This window comes from Acartia tonsa, chromosome 9, assembly GCF_053477335.1.
Source record: "Acartia tonsa isolate MP-2025a chromosome 9, ASM5347733v1, whole genome shotgun sequence".
Lineage (NCBI taxonomy): Eukaryota > Metazoa > Arthropoda > Copepoda > Calanoida > Acartiidae > Acartia > Acartia tonsa.
This window is the reverse complement of record NC_137268.1, coordinates 49,770,604-49,788,887: the sequence shown is the minus strand read 5'-3', so window position 1 is coordinate 49,788,887 and position 18,284 is coordinate 49,770,604. Positions and strand designations below refer to the sequence as shown.

The 18,284-nt window shown below is 31.3% G+C and overlaps 2 long non-coding RNA genes across 2 annotated transcripts; both read left to right on the top strand.

The window, feature by feature from the left end:
- Positions 1-8,472: 8,472 nt before the first annotated feature.
- Positions 8,473-9,995, top strand: LOC145327942 (uncharacterized). The gene is made up of 4 exons (XR_013882280.1): positions 8,473-8,577; positions 8,756-8,823; positions 9,066-9,626; positions 9,845-9,995. It is a non-coding gene; the product is annotated as an uncharacterized LOC145327942 (long non-coding RNA).
- Positions 9,996-15,837: 5,842 nt separating this feature from the next.
- On the top strand, positions 15,838-16,663 carry LOC145327941 (uncharacterized). The gene is made up of 2 exons (XR_013882279.1): positions 15,838-16,294; positions 16,513-16,663. It is a non-coding gene; the product is annotated as an uncharacterized LOC145327941 (long non-coding RNA).
- Positions 16,664-18,284: the final 1,621 nt, after the last annotated feature.

Here is an 18,284-nt window from a genome sequence, read left to right as displayed (position 1 = left end):
GTTCGTCCTAAAATTTGGTCATCCTAGCCGCAAAATTGGCCACTCTACAGCTGTTTTAAAATTTAGCGGCTGGCCGCTAAAAAGCGGCTAAGGAGTGGTCTGACTGCTATGACTAGAAAAAGTAATTTTCTCTAAAAATACACATGAACCACCAGAAAAAAATTTTACGCCTTTATCTGTACCAGGAGCCGAGATAGAGGGGGGGGCTCTTTGAGCCCCCCCCCACGATCTATTAAGGTGGGAATTGGGGCCCGATCTGTAAGGGTTAAAAGCTACTGTTAGAATTATAAAAAACCCACAACCCCGTTTCCGTTCCAAGGATCTCACTAACCACTGAACCAATATGGTTATCCTATATTTGGTGATATCTTTTCGATTATAGGTAGAAATTGTTTAATCTCCCCGTAGAAAGCAATTAGAACCTTTTTTGGTTAGTTTAATAGGTATGTAACAAAAGCTTATATTTTACGTTAAAATTACAAGTAAACATTAACAAAAATAATTGTTATTTGTCGAATAGACAGGTTTTAAGATATGTATATTAAAAAAAATCGGTAATATCCTCTTAGAAATTTTTTTTTCAATTTTGAAAATTTGAGTACCAATCTCCCCCCCCCCCCCCCCACCAAAGAACTATAAACTCTGACCCCAGCGCTCGGCTCCCTAGCCTGCCTAGCCGCAGCACTCGGCCCCCTTGCCTGCCTAGCCGCAGCGCTCAGCTCCCTAGCCTATAACCTAACCTAACCTAAAATAGTTGTTCTCTGTTGGGGGGGGGGGGGGGGGTAATACTCAAATTTTTAAAATGTAAAATAAATAATCGCCAACAAATCAATTATGTTTCCATAGGTACATATATAACATTTTTATAAAAAGTTCAATTTATTTTTAAATGGGAAGTTTATAAGACTTATTTCTTGAAAAAATACTCTTTAAAAACATTAATCTTTAACATATATCAGAATTTTTCCAGCTTCATAGTCACTTTAAAGTGAAGTGAAGAATCTCAAAGGTCCAGGGAACGTTTAATTCTATGTTTGGTTATGATATTTCAACCATACCAAAGAAATCACCTCTAAAAATTAAAATAACCAACTCCTAACCCCCACCCCAAAAAAAAAAAAAAATTATGTGGAGATGCAACTCTCCCCATTTCCTTCAGTTAAAAGAGAAGTAAAGAAGAAAATTAAACACCTGTGTAATTTTATAAAATCATAGCAGAACGAAGAAAAGTCACCAGTGTCTCATTGTAATATCAAGATATTTGTTTGTAATTTATTTAACTGTTTATTTTAAAATACCGGTCAAGGGCAGTAAAATTTGTTGCTTCTTATTTATCAGCCGTGCTGCCAGTTGAAGGGCAGCCAATACAAATTGCACTCGGCTTATGGTGTCTTTATCTAAGTAGGTTTTTATCTGCAGCTGCATTTTGGGACTCTAGCTGAATGTGACTTGTGATGTTTTTGGCTTCTGGTTTGATGCCTTGGGCTCATAGGGTGGCTCAGTTGTTACCTATAGGTTGGCTAAGAAGGATGTGTTGCAAAAGGTTCTGTTGTTCAGGCTGTCAGGCTTTTCTTCTTGCTGTAGTAGAGGCAGAATCCATTCGGTGTTTCTCAAGAAAGAGAAGAGGGTTTGTTTTAATGGTTGTTATTTTATTAATCATCTGAACAGGGGATGTCAGCTGCACCTTCATCCTAGTCACATGTTTAGTAACACGAAATAAACAGAACTTTCTCATAAAAAAGTCATGCTTTAAATGCTCTAATCTTTTTTGTTATTGAATCTTCTAATTTAAGGTATTTGGTCTAATTGTGGCAGTTGAAGCGTTGTATTTCCTGCAGGCTTCCTACATATGCATATACATTTTTATTGACCAAAAAGAATAATTTTCAATTTCAGAAAGCTAAACTATTAAAATCTAGGCAAACATGAAAATGTTTCTTTGTTTCATTGTGCTTTTCATTCTTGGATTTGATGGTTCCTCATCACAAGGTAATAATTAGTATTGTTTATAAATCCCCCTTTTTAAAAGGTCTTTTTCTTCTTATCTTACCACTTTAATTTGGATCTACTTTTCTTACGAGAAATACAATAAGAATTTTAATTATTCTTATTTTTAACTTGATTCTTAAACTGTAAGTTAATTTTATTTAATTGGCTGTTATTTTGGGATTTATGATAAAAATAATTTTCAATCATTGGATTAGGAACAAATTATTTTATCTACATCTTAGATTGAATACCCAATTCAAAATCTATTAACTTTTGTTTAATTGTTTATAAGCAGAAAGGCAAATTTTCTATTTTTTGTAAGCTAAAATGGTGGCATTTAAGTATATTTACAAACAAAATGATTTGTATGTGTTCTGAGAGAAAGAATTTAAATTGTATTCTTTTAACACAAAAAACATCAACAATTTTAAGATTTAATTTTAAAATATTGTTGATTACCATAAATCTTAATTATTTGTAAAATTCACAATGTTTACTTTACATGCGCTTCATGAAACTATCCCTGTATGTCCTGATATATATTTCCTGCAGGTAATGACATCAAAACTATCAAGTAATTAACCAAACAAGTAAAAAAACTTCAAGAAACAAACAAGGTATGTGCTGAAAAACATTTATATATACATTGTATCTTTTATATTAAAAGTAAATAGCTGAACAAGTTAATGTTTAAATTAAATAGTTTCAGAACAATGTTGACACTTTTTTTCATATTACAGTGAACATTTAAATATTCCCTTAAAACATTTGTTGCCTTTAGTGCTAATATAAAATGTAATTTCAACTCTAATTTCATTAATTTTTTTTTAATTTTTAATGTATGTATTTTGATGTATAGTCTGTGGTTTTAGAACTGGAAAATGAAGTCAAGGCTTATATCACTTGTAGAATAAGCAGAAATTTTAATTAAAAGTAATAACATTATTGCTTAAAAACATTCCAAATGCCAAAGAAAGATTCTTTTTTGAAATAATTTGATTACATTTAAAAAAAATAACATAGCCAAGGGCACTTAGCCCCTAGCCATATAACCTAATCAATTATATGTATATTTTGTAGGGTCTTTTGTAACATCCAACCTTTTTTAACATTAGACTCTTTATAACATTAGATCTTTTGTAGCATTAGATCATAGCAAAGTAGATCTTTTGTAACACAAGACCATTTGCAGAATTAGCCCTCTGTAGGTTTACACCTTTTGTAAATTTACGGAAAATTATAACGTTGAAAAATTTCTCTTCTCAATTAAGTTATAAAATTTGATGCATAAATAGGTTATGATATAGAGAATATTTTTCCCGTGCATTTTAACAAATCTAATTGATTACTTAATTTTGCAATTAAAAATTGGTGGGATTTAATTGTTTACATTAAATCTTTGATTTTTAAAATGTACAATCTAGTTTTGCAAAATTAATTTCATTTATGTTATTTTCAGGCAGTGAAATCTGAATTGCTGAAAAGCATTGACAGTCATACTGATTTGATTGTTAATATCAGTGAAGCTAACCTGACTAGCCAGCAGCTTTCGGCCCTGTTTCCCAAGGGCCTTAGAAGCTGTAGTATATTCACTGGTATTAAATGTGTTGTTACCCTTGCACCTAAAATCTATCAATGTGCTGCTCAAGGTCTAACCAATCCTATACTATTAGCAGATTGTGTGAGAAACCTGCTTGGTTCAAGTTCATGTACGGGATGTATCAAATATGTGATCTGTAAATTGTTGAGGATTTGTTGATTCAAGTATTTATCTTTATAATCATCTGTCCGTCCATAGAATGTTATATTTTGCCCATGGCAAATTTTAAATACTAAAAAATTTATGAATTCTGAATTTACCAGAGAATTATTTACTTTACCCTCCGGAAATAAAGATATTCTTTAATTTTATCTTAGTTGCCAGATATAATATTTTATGAAACAGTTCTGTAATGCATAAATCTAATTAATTTTTTAACTGTTAGGCTATGAAAAGGCTCTGCCAACACAAGCTCAATGGATGGATTTAACTGCCCTGGAAATCAGTAAACTTTATGTAAAATATTTTTTAAAAACATTGTTTATGTGTTAAAATTGCAAAGAAGGTGCCCTAACTTTTGTGATTTTTTTTTATAATAGCTAGTAGGTGTTTTTAGTAAGTAGTAAAATGATCCATAGAATTTAGATATTCAATCGGTTTTATTGTCGACCTCTTATTTTTGAAGTAATTCATTTTTTTTTAAATAATTTGGTTTTAAAGTACTAAAATAAATTATTTCTTTCAAATAAGGCTTTGCAAAATTTTAAGTTTGCCAAACTTGAGATATGCCAGAGAGCCAGACCCACCATATTACACACTACTGTGCAAAGTAGGATATAGTATTTGACATCAGTAAATGAAATATTTGATAGTTTTTATATTCAAAAAAGAATGTATTAAAATATTAAATTTTCACTAATTTTAACATATTAATTCTAAAGATTTATAATTTGTTTTTAAATGTATTTAATCAAGTGTGTTTTTGAATTAATGAATTTTTAAATAAATATCTTGCAAGATAAAATTATTTTGTTTTATGATTACATGTATTTAAATTTGGAGCGTTAGGCTGAAAAATTGTTAAATGGAATATAATTAGTATGAAATAAAAAAATAATTGTCTATTTGGAACTAAGTAGGATATTTTGAGATTTATCACATTCCATGGTTTTGAAAATGTCCAATTCTCCCCTGAGGTCAGAAAAAGCATATTGCTAGTTGCTTTAGATGGACATAAATACTTGATAACTGCTTTAACTTGAAGGACAACTATATTGGTCCAGCAGTTTGCAAGATCTTAAGCTACAGATAGACATCCTGTTACTTTTATACATGGAATATAGTATTAAAAAAAACTAAACATAATCAAATTATTCTATCTATAATACAAAGTAGAACGATGTCTGTCTGTATGTCTTTTCTTTTGTCTGTTTGTAGCAAAGATTCTCACTAACCACTGAACCGATTGGGTTCTCCTTTACAGGAAAGCTTCTCATAGGTCCCGGGAAGGTTTATAACTATTTTCTTGGGGGGTGGGACACCCCCAACCCCCCCAAAAAATGAAAAATCCCTCCCCCCCAAAAAAAATTTATCTTTCTAAAACTAAAATTTAAATAGTGGGGTTGACTACCCCACTCAAAAAAAAAATTCTTCCCTCAAAGAAATTTTTTTTTACAAATTTTTCTTTTAAATCTAAAATAAGAAAAATTGGTTTGATCAAACCTCTTGGGGCAAAGCCCCTAGAGGCTAGGGGCGAAGCTGCTAGTTAAATAATATAATATTACCTCTTTGTTAGTACATAAATAAAATTTTTTTGAAATATGAAAAATATAAAAAACCCTTACAGATCAATCTCATTTTTATTGTAGGTAAGATGGAGAGCTGTGACTTCATGACATTTTAAGTTTAGTGATTATACATCGGCAAGAGTTGATTTTATTAGGATATCTGGTCTGTGTCGGTCTTGGTATCCAGTCGGTTAGGTAGCACCAAAAATAGAAAAAAAATCTAAATTAATCTTAATTTCTACATTATGACTTTTGTGTATAAGGTAGAAACCTAATTTTTTTTTGATGAATACTTAGATATCAATGACCTTCTGAGAAAAGTGGTGTTATGACCGTTTGACCGCTCCTTGACCGACTTTATGACCGGTTTTTTGTCCGGCTTTTACTATAGACTTATATCATGAATATCATGGCTTCTATTAGAGCTGGAGACCTATAATTTTTTTGGTAAATCCTTGAGCAACAATAAATAGATAAGAATATTAATTGGCGCCGCCAACTGCCGTTTTACCGCCGTAACCGCCGAAAATGGCGGTTTCCGTTATTTGCCATTTTTCGGCGATGATCAGAAAAAGTATTTTTTTTTTGTTATGAAAATTAAAAGTTCGTGCTAAAATTTGGTTATCCTAGCCGCAAATATGGCCGCTCTACAGCTGTTTTAAAATTTAGAGGCTGGCTGCTAAAAAGCGGTCTGGCTATGACTAGAAAAAGTATTTTTCTCTAAAATAAAATGAACCACCAGAAAAAAATTTTACGTCTTTATCTGTAACAGGACCCCAATTTATTAAGGTGGGAATTTGGGCCCGATCTGTAAGGGTTAAAAGCAGAGATAAATCTATTTGCAGTAAAATAGAAATATACTATATTATAGAACACTAAAATAGCTTAAAACCATCGCAAGATCACTGAAATATAAAACTCAATTTGTTCAGGAGTTACCGAGATCTTAACAGACAAAAGCATAAAAAAACCTCACTACTTAGACAGAAAATAGCCTAAAACTACCCCAGAATGTTTATAAAACTTACCTAAAACTTAAAACCTTTTCGGACAAGCACCAAAAAAACCTTATAACTGTATATTTTAGGCTAAAACACTGTAAATTTTCCATAGAATTTAGATAAGCAATCGTTTTTTTTTGTAGACCCCTTATTTTTAAAGTAGTTTGACCCTTAAAAGTTGGGCCCCTTGCCGCACCATAATTGGTTGGGGGGGGGGGGGGCATTCAACAAATATAAATTTCGGCGGAAAACAGCGGCGTATTTTTATGAAATTTGTATACAAATGTAGACATGTAAGAAAAGCTTAAGTTTAAAATTTGAAGTAAAAAATTGCTGCTACAGGAGCCTTTGAAAGATTTCTGGAGACCTGGAGGATCAGGACCTGCAGGATCATACCTGGAACCTAAAATTGACTTGAAAATCTGTATTTGATATGAGGAAGTACTACTAGAGGATATTTTAGTATTTTGGTAAGATAAAATGCTTTGTTTACCTGGATGACCCTGCCAGGTTTGCTGGCATCCTGTGCCCGCCAGGATGGAGATTTTCAAAAAAATCCAATTTTCAGTTATGTGTCATACCCATATTTAAAAAGTCACACAGTTTGGGCTCTTTATCTTTCACACACAGAAAAACGGAGGGGGGGGCGTTCAACCCCCCCCCCCCTGACCATTAATGGTTAAGTTAAAAAAAAAATTAAGTCGGTTTTAAGGTACTAAAACGAAACAAAAAAAGAAGAAAATAGTAAGATCTTTAATTTGACACCTTACTTTTTGAATTCTGTCAGGTAATTTTGAAAAAATAGATTTTTTTAAACCTTGGTTTAATCAAAACTTTGAACATAAATATATCTTATCACAGGCATAAAAAATAAGGGTTCATATATACCTCTAGAATCAGAAAAATATTAGGAATCCATTGTAAGCAAAATTGAAAAAAAGGAAAAAATAAAATATAAAAAGGCCTAACATATTATCTTATACAGGCAACACTTATTTCACCCCCTTCTCAATTTTACCCTCAAAACAAGATTTAAGATGGTTGCCTGTATAATATATATAATTTCTTTTATTGTAGTTTACTTACTATTTCAAGTTTATATTTCAATTTTGCTTAGAATGGATTTGTAATATTTTTCTCATTCTAAAACTATATATAAACACCTATTTCTTATGCCTGTGTAATGATTATTTAAGTTCAATATATTTTGGTTTCAATTTGTAATATCGTTCATTTTCTTTAATGAGTAAATAAATTTTTAAAATTATATTGTTTTCTTTATTTTTATTATAATTTCCCCCCTCCCCCTATCATATCATATGATTATAAACTTCATCTCATGAATTTAATTCTGTAACATAAATTATGATTTCTGAAAGGGAACAGGTTGGGCTAGGGCACCAAAGGTTTTTAGAGGCTACCAAAGGGGTGAGGTTAGGTAAGTTTATATTGGGTACAGGTTAGCCACGTTGGGGTTAAGCTAGGTTAGGTTAATTTACATTGGGTACATGATAGCCCCAAAGGGTTTAGGTATAAAGAAAATATGTTGAAGAAAAAAGGTTAATATAGGTTAGGTTAATTTATATTGGGTAAATGGTTGCCCAAAAGGGTTTATGTATAAAGAAATTATATTAGTTTTTTTGTAATAGTTTTAAACCCCTATATAGTACCATGGGGGATATATAATCATTTTATACCACAGAAAAAAATATACACGTAATTAAGTGTTAAAATTATAATTATTTGCAAATTATTAAGTACATTGATAGTGACAAGTGCAAATTGATGATTAATTAAAAGTAAATGCGTGTTTATAAGAAAGGCTTGTTAATCATATAATAATTATCCTTATATAAAAATATAATGAAAAATAATAAGTCGTTGATAATCGATTTAAAGATTCAGTTCTCCTTAACAGAACAGTTTTGTGTATGTTCTTGGTGTTATATGATTTTGGAGAGACTGGTGAATTCAGCTTCTTAATTTTGTTTACAGAATAGTTTTCCCTCCCAGGGAGATATCGGCAATGAAAAATATACTAAAATGTTAAAAGTAGAAATCTCGACAAAATAAATAAACGAGTAAATAAAAGTAAAAATAGAATAAAATGTATAAGAAAAGTTTTAAAAAAATAATTCAAATAAACGGAAAAAATGAATTATTGTACGCCCATTTATCGTCATTCCTTTGAACATTCTTGGAGTGAACGGACGCAACTACATGAGCGTCTCTCTAGGGAAAAATGTTGGGCATATTATAGGTATGTTGATTTAAATAAATAACATTTACATATAATTTAAAGATAATTTCACGTTGAAAAGTTAAAGGAATGTTGTTAAAATTCTAGATAAAAGTAGACTACAATTTCTTTTTTTATGTCTTCTCCTTTTCTTTAGACATAAAAGTATTAAGTTAATAATAGAAAAATATCTATTCAGAGTGGACCTGCTATGCTGTTTGCATAGACCCTAGTTCATAGAACACCCTGCTAAAGACTGGTTTAAAGGTAGGAATTACCCTTTTTAAGCCATTCTAAAGCTATCGTAGTCATACCTCATAATTATAGTAAATAGAAAAAGAAAGTCTGTACTAAATTATGTAAAAGTTTTACACCAATGAATTACTGAATTGAAATACAATTAGATTAAAAGTGCACAGTAATAAGCTTTATAGAGTAATCCAACTTTAATGCTTGAGTTAAGATTTTAAAAAAATAGGAGTGTCCTTTAACTTTGCTCCTATTTTTAGATTGATCGTGTCGTGTTGTATCCATGCGAGTATCATGTGATGAATTTTGTGGATTGTGTGCCTGCTGCCCCATATACTAGTATCGCTGCTGAGACCAGTTGTGTGCCGTGCCGCCCCCCCCCCCCCCCCCTTGATGAATCTACCAGTCACAGGATAATATAATAGATTTAAATAAATAATAGAATAATATTTAAGACAACATAAATAGTCATATTACTTGGTTTAATATTGCATATGTTAGACATTATTAGAATAGTTGCACTGCTTATATATTTGCAGATAAATAATTAGGTTAGAATTATAACATAATCTAATTAAAACGTACAGTAAATGGTTCTAGTTCTTTAGTCTAATATTCATATATTAGAAATTAATAGAGTAGCTTCGCTACTAATAATAAACACATAGGTATAAGTAACAAATAAAAAGTTAAATTACATAACCAGATCCGGTAAATAGTATACCATGTCACCCTTGTACTCCCCACCAACCATCTGCAGAAGTGTTCCTGCCCTTAGATGTTCGGTTGGCTGTTTGTGAGACCTTAAGCTGCAATTTCCGGTAAGAATCTATTCTTTATTTGCCGGGGCTGTCTCTATTTTCATTTAATTGCAGTTATAAAGAGGTATTAGAATATAGAGGGATAATTGTAAATAAAACCTCTGGGACATTTTCCTTATCTTAGTTTTTGATAGATGGAATCATTCCATGTTTAATGAAATAGTACTAGTTGATCACTGACCCTCTATACAATCTAGTAACTTTATTCTTTTGTTTAGATTCAATTTAACCTGTATCTGAGAAGACCTTCCATTGAATCTATTGCATATTAAGACGAATTTCCACACAGTTCTTCATAGTTCATTTTATCTTTAGTTGTTATATCCTTGTATTAAATGTGTTTCCTGTATAAATTTTACTACAGTTACATTATTATTCTTGATTATTTCGTCGTCAATAGTGTTCCTTGTATAGGAGTAGAACAATTGGTTTCTAGATTAACCATTTCATAGAATAATCTAACACTTGGATCTTGTTTTGAAATATTATATGTGCTATCTATAATACAAAGTAGAACGATGTCTGTCTGTCTGTCTGTCCGTCTGTCTGTCCGTCTGAAGCTTAAGATCTCAGTAACCACTGAACCGATTGGGCTCTACTCTTCAGGGAATATACCTACTGGTCCTGTGATGGTTTTAAGCTATTTTCTTGGGGGGTGGGAAACCCCTAACCCCCCCAAAAAATGAAAAATACCCCCTCCCCCCAAAAAAAATTTTTTTACTATTTCTTTTTAAATCTAAAATACAAAAAATTAGGTTGATCAAACCTCTTGGGACAAAGCCCCTAGAGGCTAGGGGCGAAGCCGCTAGTAGCTAATAAAGGATATCTTTAGAAACTTAACCACTTCTTGCTTCGAAAGAATTTTTAAAAATATTATTTAACTACTGCACAGTTACAAGATTTTAGCTGTCTTTGAAATTTCTGTTACTCAAAAAAACAAATTGAGGATTAGATTGGGTTTGTTGGATTGTGAAGTTAGGAATATGTAATCCTTATACTAAAGTAACAGGATGTCTGTCTGTCTGTTTATCTGTGTGTCTGTACCGAAGGATCTCGCTAACCGCTGAACCAATCGGGTTCTCCTCAACAGGGTAGCTTCTCATAGGTCCCAGAAAGGTTTAAAACTATTTTTTGGGGGGGAAGGACACTCCAAACCCCCCCCCCAAAAAAAATTTTTTTTTTACATTTTTTTAACTAAAATTAATTTTTTTTAACTAAAATTAAAAATGAGGTGGGAGGCAACCCCCCCCCCCCATAAAAAAAAAATTTAGCCCCCCCCCCCAAAATTTTTTTTTTACTTTTTCTTTTAAAATTTAAAATAAGAAATTGCGTTATTAAATTTGACTCTCTCCTCCTCAAGTGCCACCTAGAGGCCTCTAGAGGCGTAGCCGCTAGTACTGTATATGGGCCCAAATTCAGAATCCTGATTTCTGATCCTAGCTTTAAAGGAGTTTTTCTTGTTTACCTATCCAGTTCAATAGGATGGATTTCTTGAGGTTTTTAATAAAAAACATGATTATATCTAGTTTTTTATGCTTTCTCAGACACAAAGCTTTTATGGATAGACTCTCTTTGATTTATTTCATTTACAAGTACGGTAAACATAAATTTGATGTTATAAGACTTCAAAGGACTGTCCGCAACAAAAATAAGTTTTTAATAATAATAGTTTTTTTCATTTATATTTTGAAAAAATTAAAATTAGTTTTTGTTGCGGACAAAGTCAAAACAATATTTTTGCTTTATACCTGCATGTTTCACAAGAAAAAAAAAGACCTAAAAATTGCATTTTTCCTAACATCTGAGCAATCAAAAGGAAGCTGTATATACAGGTTTATATGAAAAAAAAATATATATGTTATCCTTAAGAGCAATTATTACCCTTAATTTCTTTCTTCAAAAATAGCCATAAAATTGTATATATGTATGTATAATGTATATAGGTTGTTTTAAGACTTAAGATAAATTTTAAATCAGTATATCTATAAACATCAAATGCAGATTCCCACGTTGGTCTCAGATAAAAAATATCCCAAATCTACCCACCCTATTGCTTAACCCTTAGCAGTTGGGGGGGGGGGGGAGGCCTTGAACAATGGTGTGTGTGAAGATAAAGAGCCCAAACTGCATGACTTTTTAAGTATGGGTATGACACATAACTGAGAGTTGGAATTTTTTAAATATCTCCATCTTGGGTGGCACAGGATGCTAGCAAACCTAGCAGGGTCCATCCAGGTAAAGAGCAAAAATATTATGTTGAATTAAACAAAGCATTTTATCTTACAAAAATATCCTCTAGTAGTACATCCTCATATGAAATACAGGTGTTCAAGTCAATTTCAGGTTCCAGGTATGATCCTGCAGGTCCTGATCCTCCAGGTCTCAAGAAATCTTTATAAGGCTCCTGTGGCCGCAATTTTTGACTTAGAGAATTCAAATTTTAAACTTAAGTTTTTCTTACATGTCTACATAACGTATTTAAATTTCATAAAGATCCGCCGCCATTTTTCCGCTGGCAGCTGCCAAGTACAGCTGTGGCCGCTCAAATTTATATTTTAATATTTCTAACATAAAATTTACACAAACATAAACATATTCTGCAAAAAAAAATGTTCTTTTAGCTTCATAAATAAGAAAATTACAGACGTTTGAAATTTAAAATTAAAAAAGGACCTAAAAACAAAGGTTGTTAAATAAAAGCGAAAATTGACTTTGATTAACTTAAAGTCGGAAATTCATTATTAAACAGGGGACATGCACAAAAACTTTTAGCCCTCTAGCTCTAAAAGGAATTGATATAATAGGGGAAGGCGTTGAACGCCCCCCCCCCCCCCCCCCGCCCCCTGACCGATTGAGGTGCCGCAAGGTGCCCGACTGTTAAGGTTTAATGTAAATTGACATCCTTGTTTTACACAACCTTTAGTAAACAAAAGCATATGTAATACTTTATTTTTTTAAATCAAGGAGTGTCTTTTGAAGTATTTGATATAAGAAAATGCTAAAATAAAAGTGATAAATTGACAAGTGTAAAAAATTTATATGAAATTAAAATTATTTATTTTTTCATTTAACTAGTATTAGTAGATATAAAGGAAATAAAACATAAATGATAGGCTTAAACTGTTTTGAACCTATTTTTAAAACGTATATAAAAAATATACTATGACACCAGTAGAATGAGACTGCAGAGCCTAAATTTGAATTAAGTCCCCAATAAACTTTTTTGGGGGGATTTAAATATTAATTTTTACTGTTGCCGTGATCATTTTGATCCGAGCAAAAGGTCTTTTTTTTATTTGGGTAAAATTCGTAGCTTTTAGAGTGTTTTGCTTCATAAATATTGTATTCTGGTTATAGAGTAAAATTAGGCCTTATGGCTTTACTATAAAAATTCACTAAAAAGTTAATTCTTTATAATATATCAACGAATTAACATTAACATGTTTGTGTTCTCTCACTTATTTTAAAAACATAAAAAATGGCTGTAAAGGGTTTAATGACAACAAATGTTTATGCAATACAACAAATTTATTTTTGTCACATATACAAATGTGTTATAAAATAAGATTATTAAAACTTATCTTTTAAAATAATTTTAAAAAGTATGTATCTTTTATGTGTACGGTTTTCATTCTTTTCATTTTAATTAAATAAAAAATATTTAACTACATTGGAAATAAGTCACTTTGTGAAAACATTCTTTTTTTGAATTGTAAAGAATTATATAAAACAAGACATCTTATTGGTTAGATTTCAGAATTATTTGTTTTATTGTAAATGTTAGATTTTTCAATGAAATTAATTGTTTTGGAAAAAAAAATTATTTCCAATGAACAGAGTAATGTTTTTTTATTGTATCAATATAAAGTGAATTATATAAAAATGTTCTGAAAGCCACAATATTACCCGAAGTAAAAAATCCAATTTTCAGTTATGTGTCATACCCATATTTAAAAAGTCACACAGTTTGGGCTCTTTATCTTTCACACACAGAAAAACGGAGGGGGGGGCGTTCAACCCCCCCCCCCCCTGACCATTAATGGTTAAGTTAAAAAAAAAAATTAAGTCGGTTTTAAGGTACTAAAACGAAACAAAAAAAGAAGAAAATAGTAAGATCTTTAATTTGACACCTTACTTTTTGAATTCTGTCAGGTAATTTTGAAAAAATAGATTTTTTTAAACCTTGGTTTAATCAAAACTTTGAACATAAATATATCTTATCACAGGCATAAAAAATAAGGGTTCATATATACCTCTAGAATCAGAAAAATATTAGGAATCCATTGTAAGCAAAATTGAAAAAAAGGAAAAAATAAAATATAAAAAGGCCTAACATATTATCTTATACAGGCAACACTTATTTCACCCCCTTCTCATTTTTACCCTCAAAACAAGATTTAAGATGGTTGCCTGTATAATATATATAATTTCTTTTATTGTAGTTTACTTACTATTTCAAGTTTATATTTCAATTTTGCTTAGAATGGATTTGTAATATTTTTCTCATTCTAAAACTATATATAAACACCTATTTCTTATGCCTGTGTAATGATTATTTAAGTTCAATATATTTTGGTTTCAATTTGTAATATCGTTCATTTTCTTTAATGAGTAAATAAATTTTTAAAATTATATTGTTTTCTTTATTTTTATTATAATTTCCCCCCTCCCCCTATCATATCATATGATTATAAACTTCATCTCATGAATTTAATTCTGTAACATAAATTATGATTTCTGAAAGGGAACAGGTTGGGCTAGGGCACCAAAGGTTTTTAGAGGCTACCAAAGGGGTGAGGTTAGGTAAGTTTATATTGGGTACAGGTTAGCCACGTTGGGGTTAAGCTAGGTTAGGTTAATTTACATTGGGTACATGATAGCCCCAAAGGGTTTAGGTATAAAGAAAATATGTTGAAGAAAAAAGGTTAATATAGGTTAGGTTAATTTATATTGGGTAAATGGTTGCCCAAAAGGGTTTATGTATAAAGAAATTATATTAGTTTTTTTGTAATAGTTTTAAACCCCTATATAGTACCATGGGGGATATATAATCATTTTATACCACAGAAAAAAATATACACGTAATTAAGTGTTAAAATTATAATTATTTGCAAATTATTAAGTACATTGATAGTGACAAGTGCAAATTGATGATTAATTAAAAGTAAATGCGTGTTTATAAGAAAGGCTTGTTAATCATATAATAATTATCCTTATATAAAAATATAATGAAAAATAATAAGTCGTTGATAATCGATTTAAAGATTCAGTTCTCCTTAACAGAACAGTTTTGTGTATGTTCTTGGTGTTATATGATTTTGGAGAGACTGGTGAATTCAGCTTCTTAATTTTGTTTACAGAATAGTTTTCCCTCCCAGGGAGATATCGGCAATGAAAAATATACTAAAATGTTAAAAGTAGAAATCTCGACAAAATAAATAAACGAGTAAATAAAAGTAAAAATAGAATAAAATGTATAAGAAAAGTTTTAAAAAAATAATTCAAATAAACGGAAAAAATGAATTATTGTACGCCCATTTATCGTCATTCCTTTGAACATTCTTGGAGTGAACGGACGCAACTACATGAGCGTCTCTCTAGGGAAAAATGTTGGGCATATTATAGGTATGTTGATTTAAATAAATAACATTTACATATAATTTAAAGATAATTTCACGTTGAAAAGTTAAAGGAATGTTGTTAAAATTCTAGATAAAAGTAGACTACAATTTCTTTTTTTATGTCTTCTCCTTTTCTTTAGACATAAAAGTATTAAGTTAATAATAGAAAAATATCTATTCAGAGTGGACCTGCTATGCTGTTTGCATAGACCCTAGTTCATAGAACACCCTGCTAAAGACTGGTTTAAAGGTAGGAATTACCCTTTTTAAGCCATTCTAAAGCTATCGTAGTCATACCTCATAATTATAGTAAATAGAAAAAGAAAGTCTGTACTAAATTATGTAAAAGTTTTACACCAATGAATTACTGAATTGAAATACAATTAGATTAAAAGTGCACAGTAATAAGCTTTATAGAGTAATCCAACTTTAATGCTTGAGTTAAGATTTTAAAAAAATAGGAGTGTCCTTTAACTTTGCTCCTATTTTTAGATTGATCGTGTCGTGTTGTATCCATGCGAGTATCATGTGATGAATTTTGTGGATTGTGTGCCTGCTGCCCCATATACTAGTATCGCTGCTGAGACCAGTTGTGTGCCGTGCCGCCCCCCCCCCCTTGATGAATCTACCAGTCACAGGATAATATAATAGATTTAAATAAATAATAGAATAATATTTAAGACAACATAAATAGTCATATTACTTGGTTTAATATTGCATATGTTAGACATTATTAGAATAGTTGCACTGCTTATATATTTGCAGATAAATAATTAGGTTAGAATTATAACATAATCTAATTAAAACGTACAGTAAATGGTTCTAGTTCTTTAGTCTAATATTCATATATTAGAAATTAATAGAGTAGCTTCGCTACTAATAATAAACACATAGGTATAAGTAACAAATAAAAAGTTAAATTACATAACCAGATCCGGTAAATAGTATACCATGTCACCCTTGTACTCCCCACCAACCATCTGCAGAAGTGTTCCTGCCCTTAGATGTTCGGTTGGCTGTTTGTGAGACCTTAAGCTGCAATTTCCGGTAAGAATCTATTCTTTATTTGCCGGGGCTGTCTCTATTTTCATTTAATTGCAGTTATAAAGAGGTATTAGAATATAGAGGGATAATTGTAAATAAAACCTCTGGGACATTTTCCTTATCTTAGTTTTTGATAGATGGAATCATTCCATGTTTAATGAAATAGTACTAGTTGATCACTGACCCTCTATACAATCTAGTAACTTTATTCTTTTGTTTAGATTCAATTTAACCTGTATCTGAGAAGACCTTCCATTGAATCTATTGCATATTAAGACGAATTTCCACACAGTTCTTCATAGTTCATTTTATCTTTAGTTGTTATATCCTTGTATTAAATGTGTTTCCTGTATAAATTTTACTACAGTTACATTATTATTCTTGATTATTTCGTCGTCAATAGTGTTCCTTGTATAGGAGTAGAACAATTGGTTTCTAGATTAACCATTTCATAGAATAATCTAACACTTGGATCTTGTTTTGAAATATTATATGTGCTATCTATAATACAAAGTAGAACGATGTCTGTCTGTCTGTCTGTCCGTCTGTCTGTCCGTCTGAAGCTTAAGATCTCAGTAACCACTGAACCGATTGGGCTCTACTCTTCAGGGAATATACCTACTGGTCCTGTGATGGTTTTAAGCTATTTTCTTGGGGGGTGGGAAACCCCTAACCCCCCCAAAAAATGAAAAATACCCCCTCCCCCCAAAAAAAATTTTTTTACTATTTCTTTTTAAATCTAAAATACAAAAAATTAGGTTGATCAAACCTCTTGGGACAAAGCCCCTAGAGGCTAGGGGCGAAGCCGCTAGTAGCTAATAAAGGATATCTTTAGAAACTTAACCACTTCTTGCTTCGAAAGAATTTTTAAAAATATTATTTAACTACTGCACAGTTACAAGATTTTAGCTGTCTTTGAAATTTCTGTTACTCAAAAAAACAAATTGAGGATTAGATTGGGTTTGTTGGATTGTGAAGTTAGGAATATGTAATCCTTATACTAAAGTAACAGGATGTCTGTCTGTCTGTTTATCTGTGTGTCTGTACCGAAGGATCTCGCTAACCGCTGAACCAATCGGGTTCTCCTCAACAGGGTAGCTTCTCATAGGTCCCAGAAAGGTTTAAAACTATTTTTTGGGGGGGAAGGACACTCCAAACCCCCCCCCCAAAAAAAATTTTTTTTTTACATTTTTTTAACTAAAATTAATTTTTTTTAACTAAAATTAAAAATGAGGTGGGAGGCAACCCCCCCCCCCCATAAAAAAAAAATTTCGCCCCCCCCCCAAAATTTTTTTTTTACTTTTTCTTTTAAAATTTAAAATAAGAAATTGCGTTATTAAATTTGACTCTCTCCTCCTCAAGTGCCACCTAGAGGCCTCTAGAGGCGTAGCCGCTAGTACTGTATATGGGCCCAAATTCAGAATCCTGATTTCTGATCCTAGCTTTAAAGGAGTTTTTCTTGTTTACCTATCCAGTTCAATAGGATGGATTTCTTGAGGTTTTTAATAAAAAACATGATTATATCTAGTTTTTTATGCTTTCTCAGACACAAAGCTTTTATGGATAGACTCTCTTTGATTTATTTCATTTACAAGTACGGTAAACATAAATTTGATGTTATAAGACTTCAAAGGACTGTCCGCAACAAAAATAAATTTTTCAAAATATAACCTGGAGTTAGTGTTCTTTATTTAATACATACATATTCTGTATTAGCTTTTAGGTTGATATAGTTGACCACTTGTGGGCTTGGTGACGCTTCGGATACAAGTCCTCTCCAGGTCACCTTGAATATTTGAATTGCATTGTAACACGCTCAATCACCAAGGTGTTAAATAAGGTAGTACCTATTACACAACCAACTCTTGATTCCACAACCTTTGTCTAGAAGTCCTAACTGTGCATGTTAATGAGTTGCAGTCTGTTTTAGGCCAAGGCATTCCCCCACTCTAACTATTAATGTTGCGGAACTGACTTAGCAGCAGTAGTTACC